Source organism: Sorex fumeus, unplaced genomic scaffold (assembly GCF_029834395.1).
Source record: "Sorex fumeus unplaced genomic scaffold, SorFum_2.1 ptg000098l, whole genome shotgun sequence".
NCBI classification, from domain to species: Eukaryota; Metazoa; Chordata; class Mammalia; order Eulipotyphla; family Soricidae; genus Sorex; species Sorex fumeus.
Window position 1 is genome coordinate 76,550,867 of NW_026606155.1, and position 27,538 is coordinate 76,578,404.

Genomic DNA, 27,538 nt, shown 5'->3' on the forward strand with positions numbered 1-27,538 from the left:
CTCAACACCAAACTAGATTGATCCCCAAGCTTTAAATAAAATCAACTTTATTTAAATTAAAAATTTTAGTTGTTAGGACCTTGTAAGTGGTGGAAGTCTGGGGACACCCATGTATGGTTCTTGGCCTCTAGGACTGTGATTCAATGCAAGGACTGTAGGATGCAATACTGTTCTGGCCCTGCAGTGTTGGAATTAGCTGGGTCACTCTGGCAGTGTTGGGGGACCCAGTGGTGCTTGGAGGACCCTGTGGTGTCAGAAAATGAATCCAGTTGTAGGCATACCAAGATGCTCCCTAACCTATCTACTATCTCTGACCCCCAAATTACCTTTATTAACTCAGAAATATCAGTGAAGAAAACTAACCTGCATTTTCAACAAATATCATTTGAGATATTTTTGAAATAAATATCTCAAATGATAAATATTGAGATATTTTTGAAATAAATATCTCAAATGATATTTATTTCAAAAATAGTAATATGAAGGCAATTTAAAAAATTATCTTAAGTCATGTTAGTTTGGTAGCCACAGAACATCTGTGGGCTAAGGTTGCTCATCACTGTTCACTAGTGTAACTGAGTATCAGGACTCAGGATCTAAGTACAGAGATGAATCCAGAGGAACAAGAACTCTGAGAGCACCCTTTGGCCTTCAAGCAGCTAGAGACCTTCTAGCTGTCAGCCTAGATCCTTCTATGGCAAGAAGGCGGATTCCCATGACATGCCGTTATTTATCTTACCTCATCCAGTTTCCTTGAGTGTAACTACTGTGTCTTATACTCTTTTCACCCTCTTCAGGTGAAATGCAATGACTTGCAGAGTGGATCTTCAAGAAATTCCTGTTTATCCTGTTTATGAAGAAATAGTTTGAGAGAAAGTGACCTCACCCATCTGGGCTAAATTTTAATGATCTTTAAAACAATACACCTACTTAAAGAAAACATGCCCAGGGAATGTTCTAAAACATTTCCTCGAATGTGAGGTCCTGCTCCCTTCACTCACTGGCCCTACTGGACTCGTAAGAGTCCCCCCTATTAATAGGTGTGGAACATACGAGGTTGGGGCTGCTTGTGTGAAGTCTAATCAGAAAGTCTCTCAAAGGCATTTGCTTATACAAAATATGTACTTAAAATATTTCTCCCATCAATTCAAAATAGTGCCCCCAATTTTTGCTACTTCTCCTGTTTCTTTTGGATCAAGAAAAGTCCAAAAGTGGGCAATACTGCCTCCCAGAGGTGCTGGAATGATCTAGGGGTATTACTTTGGGTACAGTGGGGGTAGGGCTTTCTGTTTAAAGAAGGTAGATTTGCAGGGAGTGCTGAATAACATTCCCCTTCCCCTCCCAGCCCCCCGGAAAATAGGATGGTAGGCCAGATAAGTTTGGAGACTTCTGGATTTCCTGTTACTGGGAAGAAAAAAAATACAATTTTATTATAATTTAATGACATGAACTCTGATTAGCATATCTGTTAGGCCTCCCATTGTTCTGAACTCACATAGTATTTAAAATACACCTCTTTTCTTGTTTTATTGGGCCATATCAGATGGTTCTTGGGTATATTCTGTACTCAGGGAGCTCAGCAAGTACTTACAATTACTTACTCCTGGTGGGTTCAGGGGACCTTATTGGGTGAAATGGATCAAACCTGGGTTGGTCACATGTAAGGCAAGCATCCTGCACACTCACCATCACACCTTTTATTTTTACATGCACCATAACCTACTGGAATTATCTCTTTTGCTTTTGTTCAAGTCACTGGGAGATCCTCCAAGCTATCCCCAGGACCTCGAGAAATGTCAGTCTGGAACAACGTAGTGGAACCTGAAAATATTATTGAAAGCTGAGAGTAGGAGGGATAGAGTGTCTGTCTTGCATGTGAGATTCATCAAGTAAGAAGCCATCTGCATTGCTAGAATTGAGTAAAACCACAATGGTAGGTTGAGTACCAAACCGTCAGACCTACACTGCTGGGAGTATTGCTGGCAGTGGTCCTTGGGCCTACTAGAGATGCCCCTACTTTTAGAAAATAGATATAGTTGAACAAAATTTATGCATTGTATTCCTTCAGAAAACCCTGGAGGATTCTTAAAGATGTATCTAACAAAAGTAAGTGAAGGGATGTGGAATCTTTTTTAAAATTTTATTTATTTTGCTTTTTTCGGGTCACACCCGGCAATGCACAGGGATTACTCCTGGCTCATGCACTCAGGAATTACTCCTTGTGGTGCTCAGGGGACCATATGGGACACTGGGAATTGAACTCGGTTGGCCGTGTGCAAGGCAAACACCCTACCTGCTGTGCTATCACTCCAGCCCCAGGGATGTGGAATCTTGCAGTAAGGAAATGTTCTATGAAATACAACTGTTTGGTTACCTTCTGCAAGGTGTGAGAGATGCACCAAATACAAATCTGTTCCTGTCACAGTTTGGTCATTCACAGTTGCTTTTGAAGGTGGGTAGACTCTGGCTCCACTAAAATGAAGAGAAGTACTCTCGATAGTCAAAATACACTTTCAGGGACACACCCAATCCTAACCTCTTAATCTAAAGTTCCCTATCCCAGAGGTTGACCCTACTTCCTGAGGACAGGACTGCATGAGACACCTTTCTGTTGCTCTTCAATCCCTGTCTCTGAGTTCCATATGCATTAGGAACACAATAGCTGACAATTATCAAGTACTTACCAACGTGCCAGTAAGCATCCATTCTTCAAAGTATATTATTTGTATGAATTAATTCAATCCTCAGAATGATGAGGCATTATTACCTCCATTTTATAGAAAGGAACAGCAAAGCACAGGGGAATTTTTGTCATTTTGGGGGAGTGGAGTGATCTTGGACTGCAGCTGGCTGTGCTCAGGACTTTCTCCTGGCTCTGCACTCAGGGATCGTTCCCTGCAGGGCTCAAGGAACCATATGTGGTGCTGAGGATCAAAGCCAGGTCAGCGTGTGCAAAGTACCTTACCCAAGGTACCGGCTCTCTGGGCCCCAAGCTTATGTTTTTCCCAAGATTAGGTAGAGTTCAAGTACGGGCATTTTAAGATCGCTGTCCTTGTACATTTAAATGGGAGTGAAGGGGGAAAAAAAATCTCGGGGCTAGAGCAATAGCTCAGCGGGTAGGGCGTTTGCCTTGCACGGCTAACAGAGGTTCAATTCCCAGCATCCCATATGGTCCCCGAGCACCGCCAGGAGTGATTCCTGATGGCAAAGCCAAGAGTAACCCCTGAGCATCGCCGGGTGTGACCCAAAAAGCAAAAAAAAAAAAATTCTCACCACGCACTATCTGCTCTGAATAGTCACAGCATAGGGTTTGCCCCTTCTGGCCTAAACACTCAGGGCAGAAACTCCAAGCCACTTCACCGATCAACTCAGGGTCATGACTTTGAGTCACCTTCCCTTCCTTGAGCTTGTTTTCCCGGCCGCGCCTCCACGGACACCAGGGGGCAGTGTGCGCGCGCAACACTCGGGCCCGGGTGACCCGGGAGGGGAGGAGCCAGCCGTGGGCGGGGCCACCAGGCGTCCCCGGAGGCGCTATCCCGGCGGGCCGCGCGCGCGGCCGCGTTTGAATGGCCGGGAGTGGGGCTGGGCGGCGGAGCCCGAGGACGCGCGAGGCGGCTGCCGGGTGTCTTTCGTCAGCGCCAGCGCTGGGCTGCGGCGCCGCGGTACCATGAGGCGCCGGTAAGTGCCCGCCGGGCCGGGCTGGGGCTTCTCCGGGGGCCGGGCCGCGCCCCGGGCCCACCTGCAGGCCCCGGGGCGGCGGCGGCGACGGGGCGGCGGGACGGCCGGGGGCGGGGCGCGGGGGCCCGGGAGGCCGCGGGCTCGGGCCGGGGCCCCGGGCCGGACTGGCTGGGCGGGCGCCGGAGGCCGCGGCCGGGGCCCGGGCGGGGAGGGGCGTGGACGGAACGCGCTGTCAGTGACTTTGTGTTCGGGTGGAGCGGACGGGTGCGCGGCGGGGTGAGGTTCGGCGGCGGACGGCGTCGGGCCGGGGCGTGAGGACTGGTTTCTCCAGGGCCGCCGGGCGCCTTGCCTCTGCCTCTCGGACCGGGCCGCCGGGGAGCGGGGCACGGCGAAGAGAAGCAGAGCTGGACAGAGCTGTCTTACGAATAGGTGCAGCTGCCAAATCATCTTCGTGCTTTTTTTTTTTTTCCAAAGTTTTGCCTGAGCAGTTATTTAGGTGCGGTTTCCTCCCCCCACCCCGCCCCCTCCCGCCCCCACACCTTTTTTCCCCCCTCACTCCACTCTCGAATATGGGGAGAACAGTCGATTGGTTTCTTGTGGCTGATCAGTTTCCTAGACCAAGCTCTTGAAGCGTGAGAGGACAGTCGTCCACTGGTTACTTGTGGCTGATCAATTTCCCAGACCGCAGAGGTGTCCCTGTCAAGTTTCTTTGCCGGAAAAACTGTAACATATTCGCTCTTTTGTAACCTCAGTGTAACCCAGAAGCTGCTCCAGCGAGTAGCTCGAGGGAATAGTATTTTCTGGTTCTGTATTTTACAAAAAGACCAGCTTCGGGCTCGAATCCGAATTTGAGACGCCGAGGCATTTTACTTTCGTGGATGATGTTCACGGTGGTTGCCGTGTATTTTGTGCTTCCTACACGCTCAGCACTGTTTTGAGAGCTCTGCTGTGGAGCCCTGTCTGTTGTTAGCTCCACCGTGACCAGGTGGCACAGAGTAGTCAAGTGATTTGTACAAGGTTACACAGTGAAGGCAATTGGCACCGAAGCTTAGTGCTGCCCTTCCGCCTCCTTTACATGTGGCTCTTTCTACTTTATAGGTCTCTTTCATTTCAATGACTTCTCTCCACTGGGGATATAATCTATATAAGTGACGTGTGTTTGTCATACAGATATTCACAAGCCTTTAAACTGCGTCCTCTGCACTTATTAAACCAAATTTTGTGCACTGAGCAAAAATAATTGGATAATTTAGTGAAAATGGAGTTCTTAAAATTTATGTTTGGTTTGGGCTTAGAGTTTTAGTTGCTTTGTTAGTGTACAAAACAGTTTGAAACCTATGTATTTTAAAATATGAAAACCATTATCTGTTAGTATTTCATTGTGAAGACTTACTGATACTCTTATTGTGTAAATTCTAAGGAGTCTCTCCATGATGAGGAAAAGGGCTCAAAAGCAAAGTAACTTAATGTTTTCTTTGGGTTTATTTTGGGGCCACACCTGGGTTCTCAGGGCTTCCTCCTGGCTCTGTCCTCAGGGATCATTCCTAGGAGACTCAGGGAACCATGTGGGGTTCCGGGGATCAGACCTTAGTGGTCCTACCATTTAGACTATCACTTGGGCCTCAATAAGTTCTTCTTTTTTTTTTTTAGAGCATTAATGCATTTAAATTTCACTCATTTGCAATTAAACATTTTTTCTTTTCTTCCTCTTTTATTTTTTTTCTGGATGGGGGAATGAATGTTCCCAAGCAGTGCTCAGGCTATTGGGGGCCATTCCCTGCAATTCTGGGCCTTGGGTTTTGGGAACCTGAGGACCACACCTGGTGGTGATGGGGGATCTCTAAGGTTACACCCAGTGATGCTTGGGTGCAGTGGGGTGGGAAAGCATGAGATGCTGGGGATCAAGTGGGGATCTGCACTGGTACTAATCTATTATTAGACTCATTTATTAAGCTTTTGATCACCTCTGTGTCCAGCACAGTCAGGCCTAATTGTCTATACCAGAGAAATGTGGCAAAGAAACAAACTACTTAGATGTGGTAAAAACTATGGTGGTTTCCATATGGAGCGAAAAAGGAAAAAAGGTGGAAGGAATCTTTTGGGTAGTGAGATGGCACTGAAACTTTGCTGAAAGATGTGGTGATAGATGCATACTTCCAGAGGTGTGAAATTACATCTTTGAAAATCTGTATTGTTAGGGCCAGAGAGATGGTACAGTAGGTAGGGCTCTTGCCTTGCATGCAGCAGACACAGATTTAATCCCTAGCACTCCATATGGTCCCCTGTGCCCACTAGGAATGATCCTTGAGTGAGAAGTAAGCCCTGAGTACAGTCAGCCCCAAAAAGAAAAAAATTATAATGTATACCCAAGAGAAAGAGGGGTGGGGTGGGGTTCGGAGGCTAGTTCATTTTGGAATGTGAGGTAGTTCAGTTTGGAATGTGGGATTAACAGTGAAAGTATTTATCAGTGCTTCACAATGGGGATACATGTGGGGTCCCAGGATATTCCAGTAGCAGGCCAGGGAGGGTCACAGGAAGGAAACTGGGTTGTAAGGGGGTATAGAAAAAGCTTGAGAAATGCTGGAGTACAGGATATTCTTTATTTAGCTGATAATTGAAAGGATCAATAAAGCTACAAATAACTGACAATTTAGATGTAACGCATTGAATTGAAGTGGGGATGGGCAATATATTTGATTATTATTATTTTGTTTTTTAGGTCACACCTCATGGTGCTCAGGGTTTACTCCTGGCTTTATCAGGGATCACCCCTAGCAGAGCTCAGGGGACTATATGGGGTGCCAGGGCTCTAACCCAGGTTGGCCACATGGAAGGCAGATGACCTGTCCGCTGTTCTAAACCTGGCCCCAGGAATGGGCTGTGTAAGTGAAGAAACAGTATGTTTTAAAAACTTGGAACTGAGAATGGAAATGATTATTTCCTTTTGAGGCTACTCCTGGCTTTGTGCTCAGGGGACCATCCGTTGCCTATTAAATATGAACTCTAGCCCTTGGAGCTATTTCCTTGGCCTGAAATGGTTTTTAAAATTTATTATTATTATTGTGGGGTTCTTTGTTGGAAGCCATACGTGGACATTCTCAGAGGCTGCTTCTAGCTTAGTGCTTAGGGAAGTTACTCCCAGAGGAGGACCTTGTGGTGCCAAGGATTGAACCTCGGCTCCCTGCATGGGAGCATGCATTTAGCCCATGAAACTGTCTCTCACTCTGAAAATAGTTTTCTATGGAGCAGTAAGTCTGTTAAAAAGGCCCGACTGAGAAAAAAAATAAGATTATGTGGGCAAGACTGTGACTCTATGAGATGTGTTAAAGTTTAGGATTAACTGTTATACAGAGATGGCGGGACAGATTGGGCTCTCGTGTTGGGAAGCAAGAGGCCTAAATTCATTATCTTGAAACAATGTGGTCTCTCTGAGCACAGGGCCCTGAGTTCATCCAAGCACCACCAGGTGTGAACCTCAAATAAAAAGGACCAAAACAAACAAAAAAGGCATGTTTGATGTATATGTGTATTAGCAGAAAACAATATTATTTAGGAGGGTTTAAACTTTTCTGCAGGGGAGGGCCACACCCAGTTATACTCATGGGTCATTTGTTTTTCTGCTTTCAGGAATCACTCCTGGTGGTACTTGGGGGACCATAAGGGATGCTGGAGATTGAATTCGGATTGGCCTTGTGCACAGCATTCTACCTGCTGTGCTTTCTGGCAGCCTCCCTGGAAAGTTTAAATCTTAAATGGATTTCATCTCAAGCAGTTTAGCCCACTCCTGAATTTATTTGGCTTTGTTACAACTGGGAATGGGGGAGTGAGGGAGGTGGTATTGATGTGGATGAGCCTATATAGGGCAGCTCCACAAAAAACTAGTGCAGTGGGTAGGACATTTGGCTTGTATGTGGCCGACCTCAGTTCGATCCTTGGCATCCTGTATGGTCCCCCGAGCACTGCCAGGAGTAATTACTGAGTACAGAGCCAGGAGTAACCCTTGAGCATCGCTGGGTGTGACCCAAAAAAACAAAACAAAACAAAAATTACCTCGAATGTCAGTGTTCTGAGGTTGAGAAACTGATTTGGCTTTTGTTCACTTTTTGGTGCTGGGAGTTGAACCAAGGACCTCACTTCTGAGCTACAGTATCCCTGGCCAAGGCTAACCTTATTTTAAGTTGACTTTTAGGCAGCCTTCTGCTTTCATGAGCTGTGGAATGATAATCTGCAGTACATGAAATTATACTTTGACTTCAAGTATGAATAATGAATTTTAGTAGACTGAGTCCAAGCAATATTAAAGTTTGGGAGAAGATGGCTCTGAGACTTGAGAAGAAGGCTCTTGGTTGGAGTTCTAGGGCTTTGAAGGGGTAAGCTGTAAAGAGAGAGGATGGGAATAGTGAGAATAGGCAGATTATGGCAAAATAAAATATTTAACTTATGTTTTCTATGTTTTAAAATAATGCTTATTCGTCACAGGAAATTCAGGAATTGAAATAAAAGTGGAAAAAAAACCAAACAAACCATTTAACTCCCACCTTCTCCCCCTAAGCAGAAAGAATAGTTGCTAATATTTTCATGTAGTGGTTCCTTTCATATCTTTTTTTATGCTGATAACTATTTTTCTTTTTTTCAAATGAAACCAGTATTGTACATTTTTCTCCCTGTGGGTGGGTTTTTATTTTCTGACAGTGTGTCATTGCCTATTCTTTGAAAAATGTCATTTTTAATGGTCATAGAAGTCTTTGTGTGTGTTTGTGTGTGATTCTTTGAAACTGGGAATTTTGCTTTATATTCTAGACATATTTTGGAGGAGGAAATATTAGACCATGATGACTAATTAACCCCTCAGAAAACAGTGGAGATAATGTACATGGTATCTCCCAGGTTTTAATCTGGGAAGCTAAAAGAATAGTGGAACTGCTGAGTTAAATTGGGATTCTTGCAATAATTTTCACCATAGGTATGTAAACTACCATTCACAGAGACAGACAATGAAATTTTAATGAATGACCTTGAAACCTGTCAATTTACATTCTTTCTTAAACTCCTGGTAATTAGTCTTCCTTTGATTTTTTTTTTATTTTTTGAGCTTTTGTTTTTAGTACTAAGCTTTTGTTTGTTTATATTTTTTAGTTCTTACCAAGTCTTTCTTATTCTGAAAATTAAAAAATTTAACAGAACTGTTTTGATTAGAGTACTAAATAAGGCTCAAGTTTGTTGATCATGAATCTTTACTTTGAGAGATTGAAGGATTTGTTTGTTTTGGGGCCACACTTGCAGTGCTCAGGAGGTGTTTGTCCTGGCTCTGCTTTGAAGTTGTTCCTGGCTGTGCTTGGGGGACATATAATGCTGGGGATCAAACTTGGGCCTCCCACATGCAAAGCCTGGTGCTCCAGCCCATCAAGCTGTCTTACCCTTTATTTTTTTAAAGTTTATATATTATTACAGCTTATAAACAAGAGGTGAATATTATTCTTTTTTTTTCTTCTCTACATTGATTACATTCATTATTTTGACAAAAGATGTACCATTATTGTTTAGAATTTCCCCCCCAACAATCAGAATTGCTGAAAAGGCATTGTGAAATACTTTGTTTTCTATAGCTGGTTATAAGAATCATATAATGATTTTGGATTTCTGCAAAGAGCCAGATAATTACGAGATTGGTTTCTGTACATCTGGTGTTATGGCTGTGCCGGAGAGCCACTCGTAAGGGGCAACTCGTGACCTCTGTAGGGCATGAAGGATGAGCTGGTACCGTCCCCCTTCCCTTGAGACTGCAGTTGCCTCGTCACTGCCGGCTCATACCTGGCTTTCTTATAAGCTCTGAGGTGGCGGCCACCTTGCTGCCAGGGGGAGGGGCGGGGCGGGAAGTGGGGAAGGCGGAAGGGAGCAACACCCTTTCCCTCCTGGGGAGGCTTGGCACCATAGTTTAACGCGTGGTCCATTCACTTTTCTGCCACAAGCTGCCGGGCTCTGGATTAAGTCCTTTTGCCTCTGGATCCAGGCCGTGCCAGAGAGCCGCTTGTGGGGGGCAACTCATGACCTCGGTAGCGTGTGAAGGATGAGCCAGTACCTTCCCCTCTCCCATGAGACTGCAGTTGCCCCGTCACCACTGGCTCATACCTGGCTTTCCAATAAGCTCTGAGGCGGCTGCCACCTTGTATGCGGTCCAGATGCATTTCTGCCAAAAGCTGCTGGGTTTCGAGATTTGTTTCTGAGTCTCTGGGATCATGGCCGTTAATCAGCTTGATCAGGAGCCAGAGAGGCCGTTTGTAGGTGGGAACTCGGGGTCTCGCTGGAATGGGGAGGAAAGGGCCGGTTCAACCCCCATCTGGTGAGGCCCCGTGTGTCTCGTCACTGCAGGCCCAAACTTGACTGTCCAGTGGCCTCTGGAGGATGGTGGTCACTGGGCCGCCAGGGGGAATAGGCCAAGGCATGAAACCTATTCCCACTTGGTGTGGCCCAGCCCCAGTAACCTACTGCAGGAACAGGACACATTTCTGCCAAAAGCCTTTGGGTTCTGAGATTCATTTCTGAGTCTCTGGGATCATGGCTGTTAAGCAGTTTGATTAGGAACCAGAGAGGCGATGCCTCCAATTATAGCTGAGCCGGAGGTGGTTTGTGGGTGTGTCTCCCACTTACCTAACTTTTGGCCGTTTACTTTCTTGGTAAACTTTGCCCCAAGTTTTTGGGGTCTGGCCAAAGGCACAGCAGCAATTTTGGGGTATCTGGAAGTCTGAAGGCGCCATCAGGCTGCTGTTGCACTTGCCTCACAGGTATAGATAGACCTGCTGGCGGCGCCATACCCCCAAGAGGTGAATATTATTCTTTGAAAAAAGTTTTTTTTAACTGAATCACTGTGAGATACAGTTACAAAGTTGTTCATGATTAAATTTCAATCATACCATGTTCCAACACCCATCTCTTCCATGTATGTTTCCCACCATTGCTATCCCCAGTTTCCCTCTCCTACCTGCCACTCAGCCTGCCTCTGTGGCAGATATTTTTATTCTCTCTCTCTCTCTCTCTCTCTCTCTCTCTCTCTCTCTCTCTCTCTCTCCTTTTGGGCACTGTGGTTTGCAGTACTGTTACTGAAATATTATTTTACCTCCTTTCAGTTCTCAGTTTTTTGTCCAGAGTGATCATTTTCAGTTTTCATTGCCATAGTGGTCCCTTCTCTGTCCTAACTGCACTCCCACCAGCATCCCTCATTCTTTGTGGCAAGCTTCCTACCATGGACCCATCTTCTTGGCCCTCATTTCTACTGTCTTTAAGTATTATTCTCATACTTTTTTTTTTTTTTTTGCTTTTTGGGTCATACCCGGCAATGCACAGGGGTTATTCCTGGCTCTGTAGTTAGGAATTACTCCTGATGGTGCTCAGGGTATGCTGGGAATTGAACTCAGGTTGGCCGTATGCAAGGCAAATGCCCTACCCGCTGTGCTATCGCTCCAGCCCCATACTTTTTTTTTTAACCCGCAAATGAATATGATCATTCTATGTCTGTCCCTCTCCCTCTGACTCATTTCAGTGAGTGTGATACTCTCCGTGTACATCCATGTATAAGCAGATTTCATTACTTCATTTTTTTCTAATGACTGTGTAGTATTCCGTTGTATAGATGTACCATACTTTCTTTTCTTTTTTCTTTTTTTCTTTTTTTTTGCTTTTTGGGTCTCACCCGGTGATGCCCAGGGATTACTCCTCACTCTGCACTTAGGAATTACTCCTGGCAGTGCTCAGGGCACCATATGGCATACTGGGAATCAAATCCAGGTCATCCTCATGCAAGGCAAATGCCCTACCCACTGTGCTATCGCTCCAGCCCTCTTTTCTTTTTTCACGTACAATAGTTTCTTTATCTAATTATCTGTTCTCTAGCACTTGAGTTGTTTCTAAATCCTGACATTTGTGAGTAGTGCTGCAATGAACTAGGAGTGTAGATGACCTTTCTGCATTATATTTTTGGGCCATATTCCTCAGGAGCTCTATTCTGGGATGTATGGAAGCTCAATTTCTAGTTTTTGAGAAATGTCTGTATTTTTTCCAAAAAGGCTGAACAAGTCAGCATTTCCATCAGCAATGAATGAGAGGTCCTTTCTCCCCTCATCTGCACCAGCAACAAGTTGTTCTTTTTCTTTTTGATGTGTGCCAGGTTCTGTGACATGAGATGATATCTCATTGTTGTTTTGATTTACATCTCCCTAATGATTAGTGATGTACAGCATTTTATCATATGCCTTTTGGCCATTTGTATTTATTCTTGGAGGAAGTTTCTGTTCATCTCTTCTCCCCATTTTTTGATGGGAGTGGATTTTTTTTTATCTTGTGAAGTTCTACCAGTGCCCTTTATATCTTGGATATTAATCCCTTATCAGGTGGATGTTGAGTAAATAATTTTTCCCATTCCATGGTCTTTCTTTGTATCCTGGTCTTTGTTTCCTTTGAAGAACAGAAGCTTCTTAGTTTAATGTAATCCCATTCATTTATATTTGCTCCCACTTTCTTGTGGAGTTTCATTCTTGAAGATGTCTTTAGACTTCAGTATCATGGAGGGGTCTGCCTACATTTTCCTCTATGTATCTAACAAATTCAGATCTGGTATCAAGATCTTTAATCCATTTTGATTTGACTTTTGTGCATTGTGTTAGAAAGAGATCTGTATTTATTATTTATTTTGTGTGTAGCTGACCAATTTTCCCAGCAACACTTGTTGAAAAGTCTTTCCTTGCTCCATTTCATATTTTTTCTTCCTTTATTAAAGATTAACTGATCATATACCTGAGGGCCTATCTTTGGATATTCACCTCTATTCCATTGATGTAAGGGTCTCTCTCTATTCCAATACCGTACTGTTTTAATTACTACTGCTTGTACTATGGTTTGAAGTTGGGCAAGTGATGCTTCCCATCTTCTTTTCAGGGATTGCTTTAGCTATTCAAGGAGGGGATAGGGGTTGAATATTATTCTTTTAGGAAGGAGGAGGAATTATTTTTCAAAAAAAATGTTTATCCAGAAGTGGGTATATGGATTAGTGGTAGAATACCTGCCTTGCCTGTTTATAGGCCTGGGTTTCATCTCTTAACACCCTGCCTTTGCCTCCCCCGACAAATATGCTTGCCCAGTGGTAGGATGCCTCATAACATATCAATATAACAGTCAATATTGCATTTGACTCTTACAATTTTTATATTTGTTGATCTATCAATTAATATTTTCTGTAGAATATATTTAAGAGGTCTGAAGAGAGCACAGTGTGCACTACTCATCAGTTGTAAAAACTTTTAAATACCAGAAGAAGTTACATTAGTATCTATGTGTACAGATTTGTTTGCTTGTTTGTTTTTGAACCATATCCAGCAGTGCTTAGGGGTTACTCCTGGCTCTGCCTCAGGGATCATTCAGGGGACCAGGGATTGAACTTGCAAAACAAATACCCTTGCCCCTATACACAGTTTTTTAATTCTCTAAAATGGGTATACAAAGGCACATTTTGTTTTGTTTTGGGGCCATATCCAGTGGTACTAAGGGCTTACGGCTGGCTCTGTGCAGATATCATTACTGGCAGTGTTTGGGAACTGTCTGGGGTGCCCAGGATCTAACCCTGCTTGGCTGAGTGTAAGGCAAGACCCCTACCTGTTGTACTATCTCTCCAGCCCCCAAAACACATTTTTGAGGGGCTGGAGTCATAGCACAGCGGGTAGGGCGTTTGCCTTGCACATGGCTGACCCGGATTCGATTCCCAGCATCCCATATGGTCACCTGATTGCTGCCAGGAGTAATTCCTGAGTGCAGAGCCAGGAGTAACCCCTTGTGCATTGCTGGGTGTGACTCAGAAAGCCAAAAAAAAAAAAAAACCACAAAAAAAAAAACCCTTCACATTTTTGACATGTATGTCATATATGACATAATTAAAATGAACATTTTGGTAGAGTTAATCAGAAATATCAGGGGGGAAAGAGCAAAAGAATTGTAAAGGAGAGCTAGTTTGAAAACTTCATGGAAAGCTGATGTGGCCGAATTATGACCAAATGAAAGAATGGAAAACAGACTATATGGGAGGTAGATAGAAGTCAGTTTCTAATAGTTACTATAAGGGATTTGTATTTTAATTGAGAATTATCACTTCTATGGTAAAATAAGTTTACATTTCATTTACACTCATGCAGAAAAACTATAAAATATAAAATAGATAAGCCAAGCTCCAAAACTGTATCAACTATTTGAAGTCTTTGGAATATGCAGAACCCCATAGACAGATTTAGGAAAGATTTTGACATGTTAAGATTTAAAACAGAGGGACTGGAGAGATACAGTGGGTAAGCATTTGCCTAAAACAGAGCTGTCCTAGGTTTGGTCCCCAGAACCGTGTATGTCCTCCGAATCTCTCCAGGAGTGATCCCTGAGCACAGCTGGGTGTGGCCCAAACTCCATCCCTACCCTAATACCCCCCAAAATTGAAGAGTGATATAGACTGGGCTTTCTGTTTTACAGTTTTTAGACCAAGGGTAGACACATTTTTCTCATTGAGTGACTGAAATTCTAATTAAACACTTGACATCTTTCTGGCTTTTGGAAATAGTCAATAGAGCAACTGAAAATATAAGGTACTTCAATAATATAGGAGGTCAGTGAACAAGATAGGGGGAGAGTTATAACAAGTTTATTATGTAAAATATGCCTAAATAGCTTAGTTGCCTAAATTGTAAACGCACAAGTCAGAGTCAAAGCATATCAATGAAAATTCAAAGAACTAATCAGAAATTTGAGCTGATATCCAAGAGAGCCTTCACAATGTGACTTTAACCAAATTAAAAGCAGAAGAATAAAAAGCAACAGTTTTTAGAGGAGTAAAATAGAATCTCTAGACTAAAAACATAATATATTATATATCTGGCTTTTGAGAAAATATAAATATATTACTAACAATAAATAATAAATGTACTAATAGTAAATATAATGACAATATAAATGCATATGAATTTATAAATGCATATGAGTAGTAACTAATAAATACAAATGCATATGAGATTGAAACAGAGGAATATGATCTATTTTAAACAGAAGAACCAGATACAATGTCTTTTGTTTTTGTTTTTTTTTTGCTTTTTGGGTCACACCCAGTGTTGCACAGGGATTACTCCTGGCAGTGCTCGGGGGACCATATGGAATGGTGGGAATCAAACTCGGGTCTGCCGCGTACAAGGAAACGCTCTACCTGCTGTACTATCACTCCAGCCCAGAACCAGTTACAAATTTTTCAACTGAAATATATGATTTTGAAGTTTAAAATAATCTGAACTTAATAGAATGGAGATAATAAAAGAATTCATGAACTTGAAAATAGTCCACATTCTTTTTCTTCTCTCCCATACATTTTTTAAAGATAACTTGCTACTTCCAAGCGGGGTCAGGAGTGGGGTTGGGGTTTTTTTTCCTTAAAGTTATTTATTATCAGAGGGTTGATTTAATGTTAATGAGGTCCTTTAGTTCTTGTTAGTCTGAAAAACTTTTCATTCTTTCTTAAAATGTGAGTAGTACTGTAGTATTCTTGGTAGGAGGTCAAAGGCCTTTTGTGTTCAGCACTTGGTATATAATTTGCCGCTCCATCTTGACTTACAGAGTTTTATTGAGAAACCTGATAATCTTATAGATGACTTTGATTTTTCTCTTGCTGCCTTTAGGATTTTCTCTTATTATTGATTTTTGCCATTTTAATTATAATATATCTTAGAATGCATCTGTTTGGATTTATTTTGTTTGGGACTTTTTTGAGTTTCCCAGGTCTGGGTATCTAAGACTCTTTTCAGCTGGACCACACCTGGTATGCTTAGGGGTTATTCCTCGTCGTATTGGAGTAACATGAAGTGCTAAGGATCAAACCCAGGCCTTTACTCGTTAGACTCCCCCCTCCCCAACACACACACACACACACACACACACACTTCTTATACTTTCTCTTGATGTTCTCTTCCATTAGTCTCTGTTAAATAAGCAAATTTAAGGTTGTTGCTTTGAAGTCTTTCTCAGGTAGCTTGCAGAGTTCTTTCTCAGTGTTGTCTGGGGCCACCAGTGTGCGTAATTTCTCTATCTCCACATTATTTCTATGTCTACTGCTCCACAAGACCATGGGCAGGGATAAGGGGTTTATGTTTGAGTGGGTCTGGTGACAACTCAGAAATTGCAATCACAAGGCATCTGGGCCCTGCTGTAGCTGGAAATTTGAGAAGGTCTGGGTGGTGACCAGAATTTATAGTCACAGATACCTGGCACTGATCATAGCAAAGGTGAAGGAGAGACCTGGGAACAACCGGGGGATTCAGAGTTGTGAGTGTCTCACATCTGTGACCCTGACAGTGACACTGATTTCATGGGGTCAAAAATTATGAATTTGGTTGATTTGGGTTTTTGGATCATATCCAGCAGTGCACAGGGCTTACTCAGCCAGTTCTGCTCAGGGGGACCATGTGGTGTCTCACAAGGATGCATAATCACAAGTGCTCAGGAGTGCATTATGACCTGAGTGTCAAGGTTGGGTGTTTTCTCAAGTTCCAATGGCTTGGGTGGTGACCAGGAGTTCAAGTTTACTGGACCCTGACATCCAGTACCATGGTGGGGTAGCAGAGACTTTGTGGTGGCTGGGGATCCTCTTCCCTGGGCAAGTTTAAAAGAAGAGGAGGGACTCGGTTCCAGCTGCTGACAGTTTACACTGTGGGGCTAGCAGAGCAGGCAGTGGGCCTCTTGCTAACTGCCTAAACTTTGTGTGGTCATCGGGGTCGGTCGGTTCTTCTCTCCCCTCCATTCCCCTCCCCTCCCCTCCCTTCTCTCTCCCTCTTTTCCTTTTCCCACACCTGGCAGTGGATGTATGTGGTGCCAGGGATCAAATTGGGGTCACCCATGTGCAAGGCAAATGGCCTCACCTTTGTTCTCTCTCTGGCCCCAGTGTGCTTTCTGCGTTTCAGACTGAGGTGTGCTTGTTAGCACTCACATGGCAGGGGCTAGTTTTTCTGCTAGTAGTGAGATCTCTGGATAATTGTTTCTTAGCTAGGTGCTATCTCTGCTATTTTCCCCACCCCTAGCTACTTGCTAGGGATGGGGAAAACTCTCAGGGATTTGACCTTAGGGTCTCTTACCGTGTTGAGTGCCATCAAATATAGCATCCATCAGTGCTGTTATCAGTAAGGTTGTGAGAGGTCAACAAGATCAAGATGGCACATGCCGATGATTCAACCCCTGTTGTTACCCTTAGTCTCTCATTCCAGCTGTAAGTACAGTTTACATTATTGGGGTGTTGGGTGTTTGATGCAACCCCCTCCCTCTTCCTGTCCAGCTGAGTTAAGTTCCACTCCTTAGTAATCGCTTCCTGGTTATAGTTTGTTGCCCTGTAATGGGGTTTCTTTCTTGTTGGGGGCATCTCTCTGTCTCCAATCCATCAAAATGAGTGCAGCCATTTGCTGTGAAACTGTTCATTGGGTTTCAGGTCAGTTTCTCTGTAGATTAATCCAACTTTTGAGCAGATTCAGCCATCTTGCTCCCAACGCCTTCCACAGAAATTATTTTACCTTGAGTAAGTCTTCTTTGTATGACTTATGCAGTATTCACATGTTATGTACATCATGAGTGTTCATTATGGCATCACTTCTCACTGCTCTACTCTTATTAAAACAAGCAACTAGTGTTTTATTGGAAGGGCAATAACACTGGATGTCACTATTTGAAGCCTGGTTCTTCTATTAATAAGTGCCTTTGAGCAAATACTTTAATATTTGTGTTTAAGTGTGTGTGTGTGTGTGTGTGTGTGTGTGTGTGTGTGATGACAGGGATTGAACTCCAGGCCCCACACGTGCAAGGCAAGTGTTCTACTACTGAGCCACATCCCAGGCTCTATTTTATTCATTTATTTTGGTTTTTGGACCACACCTGGTGCTGCTCAGGGCTTATTCCTGGCTCTCAGCATGGGGATCACTCCTGGCAGGTTCCAGGGACCAAAAGGGGGCCAGAGATCAAATCCACATTTGCTGTGTGCAAGGCAAGAGCACCACCCAATTAAGCACTCTTGCTCCAGTCCCCCAGGCCCATTTTTTAAAAAATAAGTTTGTTTGATTTGGATTTTTGGATCATGCCCAGGGCTACTCAGGTGCTATTCAATGAGGTACTGGGAGTCCCTCCTTGATGATGCTCAGGGGGCCACGTGGTGCCAGGGATCAAACCCTTTGAGATGGAAATAGTAATCTTTTTTTTTGTGGGGTGGGGTAAGGGGTATCCCAGTGCTCAGTTCTTGGGGCCCTTTCAGCAATTCTCAGCCAACCAGCATTGTGGTTCAAGATTAGGTTGTGAGGATGCGGTGTTGCTTGAGCCTTGCAGTACCATGTTATTACTGACCACCATGGTGATGCTTGAGGCCTCCACACTGTATTCAGTGTTACTTGGTGACCATGTAGCCATGCAGACTTGACTCCTGCACCATCTCTGTGGCCTTTGATTTTCTGTTTGTTTTGGGGCCATACCTGGTGATGTTCAGGGCTTACCCCTGGCACCCTAAATTTAGGAATCACTCTTAGTGGTATGGGGGGAACTATATGGGGTTCCGAGGATCAAACCCGGGTTGGTTGCTTGGAGAGTATCTCCCTTCCTACTGTCCTATCTCTCTGATCTTTCAATTTATAAGTTTATTTTATATTGCTCATTTTTGCTATTGTGATCACTGAGGATTGCTCATACCTGATTGTGGTACTTGCTGGGAGTTATTAATATGCATGTCAGGGGCTTGTATACCTGCTATTTTCTCTCTCTCTCTCTCTCTCTCTCTCTCTCTCTAGTTTTAACTGTGGTGCTTGCCAGGCATCACAGTCCTGACTGTGGTGCAACAGTGATTGCTGCTCTGTTGTGGTGCCAGTGTTCCCTGAGAGCAGAGTTGCCAGGACCAACCATGCTCAGAGCATATGGGCTGCACTGGGGATCGAGCTCATGACCTTAGGCTTGAAAGGCAGGTTCTTTTACAACTAAGATATAACTGGTCCCAAATTCCTTAATCTTAACAGTAAATCAAAATTATTCCAAGCTCCCTTCAAGCTCTAGGAGTCTGAATCTATGAAGAATTACTTTTTGGTTTTTTGTTTTATTTCTTGGTGTGGGGGCCATACCCAATGGTGCACGGCTCAGGGATCATTCCTGGAGAGCTATATGGAGTGCCAGGGTTTGAACCTGAGCCGGCACGTGCAAGGCAAGCATCATTCAGCTCCAACATAGGGAGTTGCTTCTGAGAACACTCTTAGTCTTTCAGATACTAGTGAGAATTAATCATGGATGACTTCTCCCAAAGGAATTTGTAAAAGTTACTCATATCACACTGCTGAGAGCAACCCCTGACCAATAAGCTGGGAATAGCCCCCAAGGACTGATGTGACCCCAAAACAAAAACAAACAACCTCCCCCAAAGCTGTACTCAGAATTGGGGGAGTAATCTTACAGCAAGGCAGGGTTGATTTGTGTGTGTGTTGGGGAGGAATGGGGGGTGGTTTGGGTCACACCTGACAATGCTCAGCAGTTACTCTTGGTTCTGCACTCAGGGCACTCTATATGGGATGCTGGGGTTTGAACCCAGGTCTTTCACATATAAGACAAATGCCCTACCTGCGATACATCTCTTTAGCCCAGGAATCATTCCTTGTTTTGTTCATTGGGACTTCCTAATGGTAAAAATGGTATTAGCTCATAACATGTACTACTTTGGGTGGGAGGTTAGGTGGGGTGAGGTTGGGCTACACCTTGCAGTGCTCAGGGGGCTTCTCCCAGCTTGGTGCTGAGAACTGCTCCTGGCAGTATTTGGGGAATCATGCCCAGTGCCAGGCCTCCTGGCCTCCTACATGCAGTTCATGCCTTTCAGTCCTTAGGCTATGTCTCTAGTCCATTTTCAAGGATAGTATTAAAGAGAATGTGTATAAAGCCATGACACAAAAGTGTTTATTACTCATATGATTCCTATACTGTCACTGTCACTGTCCTCCCGTTGTTCATCGATTTGCTCGAGCGGGCCCAGTAACGTCTCCATTGGAGACTTTGTTGTTACTGTGTTTGGCGTATCGAATACATCACGGGTAGCTTGCCAGGCTTTGCCTTGCGGGCGAGATACTCTCGGTAGCTTGCCGGGCTCTCCGAGAGGGGAGGAGGAATCGAACTCGGGTCGGCCATGTTGGCTGCATGCAAGGCAAATGCCCTACCCACTGTGCTATCGCTCCAGCCCAATTCCTATACAAAGCATTTTAATAAGTCCATGTTTTCTATAAAGTAAAACTCCATCTTTCTGGGGGCTGGGAAGATAGTGCAATAGGTAAGATGCTTGCCTTGCAAGTTGTTTTACCTAGATTCAATCACCAGCACCACCTATGCTCCCCTGAACACTGTTATTAGGAGTACTACCTTAGCACAAAGCCAGGAGTAGCCCTGAGCCCACACAAACCCCAAATCTCCATGGTTAGAATAATAAAGTTTTTTTTTCCTTTCAATTGATGCTTTATTTGAGGTTTTTTTCCTTTCTTTTAAACTTTAGTTCTGAGTACAGGGCGTTTGCCTTGCACATGGCCTATCAGGTTAGATTTCTGCCAGCCCATATGGTCCCCCTGGCTCCGCCAGGAGTAATTCCTGAGTGTAGAGCTAGGAGTAATCCCTGAGCTCAGTGGGTGTGGCCTTCCCCCCAATATAAATAAATAAAATTCAGTTCCTGGTTACAAGTGAATTTTCCAGGACTCTATTCTATGTAGCTTCCTTGCTCAGGAATGTGAACAGATGGAACTTAACCTCTGATCTATTGCTGTTTGCTCTGATAGAGGGAAAGTGAGAGAAATGAATCACACAATATAGCTCTTAAAAATATATTTATATTCAGGAAATTGGAGCTAAAATACTGTGGTAGGGTATGTAACTTGTACACAGCTGACCTGGGACCAATCCACAGCACCCCATAGTCCCCTGAACATGGCCATGGAGTGATCTATAAGCACAAAGCCAAAAATAATTTCTGAGCACTCCTGTGTGTGGCCCCTCCCCCAAAACAAAAGATATATTCATATTTAAAAGGTAAAGGTAAAGGCCCTCCCGTTGATCATCGATTTGCTCGAGCGGGCCCAGTAACGTCTCCATTGGAGACTTTGTTGTTACTGTGTCTGGCATATCGAATACTCTCGGTAGCTTGCCGGGCTCTCCGAGAGGGGCGGAGGAATCAAACTCGGATCGACCATGTTGGCTGCGTGCAAGGCAGACGCCCTACCTGCTGTGCTTCTTAGCGCAGTAGGCAGCGCGTCAGTCTCATAATATTCATATTTAGTTGACAGTAAAGTCAGCTGATCATGTCCAGTTTCAAGGTGATGGTTATGTGTAAATCTATCATATATTTGAAAGGAAAACTAATATCAGAAAAAGGTGGGGTTTTTTGTTTGTTAGTTTTGTTTTTTTGTAGGAGTACTGCTATTTATTCAGCCACCGATTACCTGATTGAATTGGGCATGAACTCCATCTTACTTTTTTTTTCATAGTTTTTATTTATTTATTTTTCGTCTTGTATTTATTTGTTGAATCACTGTGGGAAAAGTTACAAAGCTTTTGGGTTTAAGTCTCGGTCATACAATGATTAAACACCTCTCCCTTCACCAGTACTCATTTTTTCCCACCAAGAGCCCCAATATACCCCCCTCCCACCCCTCCCAATGCCTGTGAGGCAGATGATTTCTACTTAACTCTTCTCTACATTGATTACATTCATTATTTCCACAAAAGATGCAACATTATTGTTTAGAATTTCCCCCCCAACAATCAGAATTGCTGAAAAGACATTGTGAAATACTTTGTTTTCTATAGCTGGTTATGAGAATCATATAATGTCATGCGGCCACGACTTTGGATTTCTGCAAAGAGCCAGATAATTATGAGATTGGATTCTGTGCATCTGGTGTTATGGCTGTGCCAGAGGCCGCTCGTGGGGGGCAACTCAGGACCTCGGTAGGGTGTGAAGGATGAGCCGGTACCGCCCCCTTCCCATGAGACTATAGTTGCCCCGTCACTGCCAGCTCATACCTGGCTTTCCTATAAGCTCTGAGGCGGTGGCCACCTTGCTGCTGGGGGGGGGGCGGGTGGTGGTGGAAGGGAGCAACACCCTTTCCCTCCCAGGGAGGCATGGTGCCGTAGTTTAGCTCGTGGTGCATTCACTTTTCTGCCGCAAGCTGCCGGGCTCTGGAGCCATGGCCGTGTATGCAGTTCAGATGCATTTCTGCCAAAAGCCGCTGGGTTTCGATATTTGTTTCTGAGTCTCTGGGATCATGGCCATTAATCAGATTGATCAGGAGCCAGACAGGCTGTTTGTAGGCGGCGACTCGAGGTCTCGCTGGAATGGGGAGGAAAGGGCCTGTTCCATCCCCATTTGGTGAGGCCCTGCGTGTCTCGTCACTGCAAGCCCAAACCTGACTGTCCAGTGGCCTCTGGAGGATGATGGTCACCGGGGAACAGGACAAGACACAAAACCTATTCCCACCTGGAGTGGCCCAGCCCCAGTAACCTGCTGCAGGAACAGGATGCTTTTCTGCCAAAAGCCTTTGGGTTCTGAGATTCATTTCTGAGTCTCTGGGATCATGGCTGTTAAGCAGTTCGATTAGGAACCAGAGAGGCGATGCCTCCAATTATAGCTGAGCCGGAGGTGGTTTGTGGGTGTGTCTCCCACTTACCTAACTTTTGGCCGTTTACTTTCTTGGTAAACTTTGCCCCAAGTTTTTGGGGTCTGGCCAAAGGCACAGCAGCAATTTTGGGGTATCTGGAAGTCTGGCGGTGCCATCAGGCTGCTGATTCACTCGCCTCACAGGTACAGATTGACCTGCTGGTGGCACCATACCCCCGTCAGAGAAAGGTTTTAATGTTTAGTACAGTTTGGACATTTTCACCTTGCCCCCCCTCCCTTTTTTTTTTGTGGCAATAAGTGTGGGGCACAGTTATTCTCAGGGACTATTCCTAGCAGTGCCCGAGATCAAACCCAGATTGGCTGCATAAAAGGCAGAAATGGCTTATCTCTCTGGCCCCCCACATTTATTTTGTTTTTTTGTTTGTGGATCACACCTGGCAGTGCTCAGGGGTTATTCCTGACTCTGCACTCAGAAATCACTTCTGTCAGTGCTGAGGGCCCAGGTGTGAACCCCAGGATGGAACCTGGCTCGGCTGCATGCAAGGCAAGTGCCTTACCCCTCTCTACTAACTCTCCAGCCTTCTGTTGACATTTTTTGTTATTTTGCGACTTCCGTCATAGCTGATCATATCTTTCAAGTTAGACGTCATCTTTGTTTAGATCATTTCCTTCATTCAAGTGCTAATTATTGGGCATCTACAGTTAATGTGATCCTAGTCTCTAATGGCTTATACTCTAGTGGGTTCGTATAATCAGTAAGCAAATAAACTAGTTCTATGTGGTGATAAATATGTGGGATGGGGGCACAGGGAAATACAAGGTATTACTAGAGAAAATGGTTGGAGTTGAAAATGGGGTTATTGACTGGTAAGGAAAATCTCCTGGGGTGGGTGACATTTGAGTTGAGAAGCCTTGTGAGTATGTGAGGAATGTTTTAAGCAGAAATTATAATGGTTAGTTCAGAAAATGGGAGTAAGTATTGTGGTGGGAGGTCAGAAAGCTAGTGTGATCCGGGCATTCTGGAGGAAGCCCAGTGGAGAGATAATGCTAATTGATCTAGGATGGTGGTAATGAAAATGAAGAGAATGAACAGGTTGGAATGATACTACTAAGATCATTGTAATGGTATTACAGAGAAGGTGAATTGTATATAAGAAATTTAGAGAAAGCAGAATTAAGGATGAATCCTTTGTTTTTGGCCTGAGCAACTTGATGGAAGGTTGTTTTGTTTTCTGAGGTAGAACAGTTGGAAGGAGCAGTTAAGATAGAGAATAAGTGAGCACCAGATGTGCAGATAGAACTTAAGGGTAGATGACAGGAGAGGGGACTTCAGGGGGAAGTACTAACACAAGCAGTTTTTTAAAAAAGAGGTTGATGAGTCAATTTTGGTTACAGTTGCCTTGAAATTGATGATCATCCTAAAACCAGTGAGTGATTTGCTCTGCTGAAGGAGTGTTCCTAAGAAGAGGTGTGCATTTTAAAATTCAATGTATATTCTGATTTCAGCCCAGGAAATTCTGATTATAGCCCACTGTATAATAGAGATATATAGTAATCCTCATTGGGTATAAAAGATTAAGAATCATTGTTATTAAAGGACTGTAGTGTCTTCTCATAATTTCGTCCCCCACACCCCGCTTTAATTCTCAAAGGGTAATATATTCTTATTTTCAAGGTCTTAGAGTATTCAGGAGTGAACCATATTGACTTTGGGTATTGCAAAAATTAGGTACATGTTAAAAATTGGGTAATTTAGTTCAAATTATGAAAGGAGTATTAAGATTAGTTTTTATTAGCTTTCTTGGGGGGGAGGAGAGTTTGACCCACATTTGGCAGTGCTCAGGGATTCTGTGCAAAGGGATCACTCCTGGCAGTGCTTAGGGGATCAGGGGATCATATGGGGTACTGAGGGATCAAAACCTATTTAGCCAGATGCAAGGCAGGTGTCCTATCCTCTGTGCTATCTTGCTCTCCAAAGCATACTTATATTTACTTTTTGTGGTGAATTGTATCGACTCTGTACGGGGTTGTAAGGTATATTCAGACTAACCTTTGCTTTGAACCATCTTTATAATAGTTAAGAAAGGAAATTACACACTTCGGTTAAAATTTGGAGATACACTCCCTGAGATTTATAAAATAACTTCTCTTTGTAGAGCACTGCCGGGGTGGTCCTGGTTGGTAATTCCTGGCACCTCAGGGCCTGAGCAGCATTGCATATTTGGGTCCTGGAGCTGAACCACTGGTCTTAATTGCCAGGTAATTGGGAGTGTCTCCCAGACCCCCAAGAAAAAGAAAGAAAAGGGGCTAGAGTGATAGCGCAGCGGGTAGGGCATTTGCCTTGCACGCGGCCGACCCAGGTTCAATTCCCAGCATCCCATATGGTCCTCTGAGCACCACCAGGAGTAATTCCTGAATGCAAAGCCAGGAGTAACCCCTGAGCATTGCCGGGTGTGACCCAAAAAGAAAAAAAAAAAAGAAAGAAAGAAAAGGAAAAAAAATTAGTCTGATAGAACAAAAATTTATTGATCTTTCTAAATACCTTTGTTTTAAAATATTCTTTTTGGCTGGAGCAATAGTACAGTGGGTAGGGCGTTTGCCTTGCATGCAGCCGACTTCAGTTGAATTCCCAGCATCCCATATGGGCCCCTGAGCACCACCAGGAGTGAGTCCTGAGTGCAGAGCCAGGAGTAACCCCTGAGCATCACCAGGTGTGACCCAAAAAGCAAAAAAATAAAATATATATATATACATATATATATTCTTTTCTACTTAATGGTTTAATTCAAAGAGCAGATTTTTCTTTATGCTCTCAGTTAAATCTTCAGAGATAATTTGATACTGATTTCTATTTATTTACTTACTTATTTAATGCTCAGGGCTTATTCCCAGCTTTGCACCCAGGGATCACTCCTGGTGGTCCTCAGAGGACCATTAAATCCCATTGTGCCAGGGATTTAACCTGGGTTGGTCAGGTAAAATGCAAGGCAAGTGCCCTATCTAAGGTACTGTATCTCTGACCCTGCTGATGTAATATTTTTCAATTCTTGTTTGTGTTTTCTCTCTCTGTATACTGGTCAGACATTTATAGTGATGGTGGGAATTTTACAAGAAAGGCTAGAAAGTTTAATGAGGAAAGAAGTAGTAAACTAGTAGTTTTAATATACCTATATAGAGCACCAGAAATTGTTTTACTTTAGATTAAATTCTTCTACTTTCCTTCTCTGTAGATATTATAATTTTACAATTGTTTTTGATTCCACTACATAACTTTCTTTGTACACTTTAATGTTTAAGAAACTTTAATTCATTTTTTAGTATATTGTCCTCTTATTAAAAATAAACTTAGTTATTTCAAAATATAATTTTTTTTCTTGTATAAAATTGTAAAGAAAATAATTCAAATTTTCTTAGGTGGGTGGGGCCACCAAAAGGTGTTTTTGGTGCTCAGGGCTTACATTTGGCTCTGTGCTCAGGGATCACTCCTGGTGGGACTCGGAGGACCTTTTTTTATGGGCTGTTGGGGGTCAAATTTGGGTCAACTGCATACAAGGAAGGCAAATGCTCTGCTCTCTGTATTATCTCTCCATCCCATGATACAACCTTTTTAAAATTAAATATTTTGTTAAGGTGTAATTGACAAATAACATTCAGTTTTAGGTGCTGAACTTAATTGTTTCATACTTATGTACATTACAGTATGATTGCCATAATAAATCTAGTTAATATTCATCACTATATATAGTTAAAATATTTTTTCTTGTGATTAGAACTTTTAAAGATCTTTTTCAGTAACTTTCAAATGTGTAATAGAGTGTTATTAAATATTGTCATCCTATTTCACATGTATCTCCACGACTGTTTTATGAATAAAAACATATCTTTTTGACTCCTTGTATTTAGTATTTATGAACTTGGCTTTTTGTTGTTTTGGCTTTTTTGGCTTGCTTTCTGCTTTTCAGTTTCCACACATTAAATGAGATAATTTGGTACTGGATCTTTTTCATTTCATGTAGCACAATGCCTTTACATTCCATTCATGCTGTTGCAAATGACAAGTCTTTAATTTTTAATAGCTGAATAATGTTTCACTAGTATACAGTCATGCGGACTGGAATTATAGCACAGCGGGTAGGGCGTTTGTCTTGCACGCGGCCGACTGGGCCAAGCTGGATTCAATTCCTTGGCCTTTCTCGGAGAGCCCAGCAAGCTACTGAGAGTATCTCCCTGGCAAGCTACCTGTGACGTATTTGATATGCCAAACACAGTAACAAGTCTCACAATTGAGACATTACTGGGCCTGCTCGAGTAAATCGATGAACAACGGAAGGACAGTGCTACAGTCATGCATGGCTTAACAATACAGATACGCTCTGAGAAATGTATTGCTAGGGAGGGGATTTCATTATTGTCAGAATACCATAAAGAGTAATTACACAAAACTAGATGATGGGACTGGAGGGATAGTACATTGAATGGGGTGCCTTACAAGTGGCAGACCCAAATTTAATCCATAGCATCCCTTATGGTTCCCCAAACACTTGCCAGGAGTGGTCCTGGAGTGCATAACCAGTACAACCTAAGTAGCACTGGCTGTGTGACCCCTCACCCTGTCTTCCTTTGAAAAAAACCCCCAAACAACCTAGATGATATAACCTACTCTATACCATTGAAACTACTGTTGTATATGCAGTCTATCACTAACTGAAATGCTGTTAAAGGGTGCATGTCTGTATACATTTTCTTTAGACAGTCATCTATCCGTGGGCACTCAAATTGCTTCCATATCCTGGCTATTATTAGTAATGCTGCAAATGTGAGTGAATTTATCTTTTGAATTAATACTTTCTTTCTTTTGAAAAATACCGAGAAGTGGGCTTACTGGATAATATTATAATTTGTTTTTTTTTTTTTGTTTTGACAGCCTTCATACTGTTTTTTATAATGGCTATATCACTAAATATTCTTGGCCAATAAAGCACCAAAGTATCTTTCCTTTCTCTCCATCAACATCAACATTTCTTCATCAATTTATTATTTCTAGTTTTTATTTTGCTTTTTGGGTCACACCTGGAGATGCACAGGGGTTACTCCTGGCTTTGCACTCAGGAATTACCCCAGGTGGTACTTGGGGGACCATATGGGAATGCTGGGAATCGAACCTGGTCGATTGCATGCAAGGCAGACGCC

General features: G+C 43.3%; 1 protein-coding gene across 1 annotated transcript in view; it reads left to right on the forward strand.

Moving 5' to 3' along the window:
* Nucleotides 1–3,551: 3,551 nt before the first annotated feature.
* Nucleotides 3,552–27,538, forward strand: part of KATNBL1 (katanin regulatory subunit B1 like 1) — a 62,956-nt gene continuing 38,969 nt past the window's right edge. Inside the window, exon 1 of the mRNA XM_056133889.1 lies at nt 3,552–3,678. The gene's annotated coding sequence lies outside the window, so the exon portion shown is untranslated. The remainder of the gene's footprint in view (nt 3,679–27,538) is intronic.